The following is a 957-nucleotide window of genomic DNA, read 5'->3' as shown; positions in this document are numbered from 1 at the left end:
TGGCTGTTGTTCTGAACCTTTCTGTGTAACTGCGCAGGGGCGAGGGCTTTGAAATGCAGGTTCTAAAGAGCAGTACTCGTGTTTGAGGCCTTGATTCACTGCCTTGGCAGGACGGGGAGAGTCCGTTGTTGTCTGCCTTGATCAAAAGATGAAAAGAAAACAGCCCAGTCCCAGCCCTCACCCACTGGGGCCGCACTGTGCCCCTTCTAAGGAGAGTGGGAGATTGCGGGTGGGCAGGGACTCCACGGGCTCTAAGAATGCAGCCAGACTGCTCTGGGGACACTCCCAGGCTGGCTCTCCCTGGACACGAGGTGTTTTAGTAGAAGGGTTTTTGCAGTTCTAAAAGCTTCTCTCCGATGCCCAGAAGCTTAGCCGTGACCAGTGTCCATTGCCCACCCTGATACTTCCCAGCCACTCAGCGTTGTTTTAATTTGGCTTTTGCACCAATGCCCAAGAGCCAGGGTGACCATGAAAGGACCCATTGTGGGCAGTATCTCTATTTCTGGCTGTGCCCAAGCGTCTGGGTGAGAAGTTGGTTCTAAATGAGCTGCTTAAGACAGCTTGGGTCAGAATGTTCCCCTCTCAGGGCCCTGTTTGGGAGGAGATGCATTCGTAGACACTTTAGAAAGGAAAGGGGGTGGTGTACTAGTTCGCTAGGGCTGCGTAACAAAGTGTTCCAGACCAAACAGAGACTGATCTCACAGTCCCAGAGCTGGAAACCGGAGAGCAAGCTGTCCAGAGAGGGCTGGTGCCTCCTGGGGCCTCACTCTGGCTTGCAGGTGCCGCCACCTCCCCGTGTTCTCGCACGGCCGTCCCCACCTCCCCGTGTTCTCACATGGCCATCCCCACCTCCCCGTGCTCTCGCACGGCCGTCCCCACCTCCCCGTGTTCTCACATGGCCGTCCCCACCTCCCCGTGCTCTCGCACGGCCGTCCCCACCTCCCCGTGCTCTCGCCA

This window comes from Tupaia chinensis, unplaced genomic scaffold, assembly GCF_000334495.1.
Source record: "Tupaia chinensis unplaced genomic scaffold, TupChi_1.0 Scaffold000294_1, whole genome shotgun sequence".
NCBI classification, from domain to species: Eukaryota; Metazoa; Chordata; class Mammalia; order Scandentia; family Tupaiidae; genus Tupaia; species Tupaia belangeri.
This window is presented reverse-complemented; position numbering follows the sequence as displayed.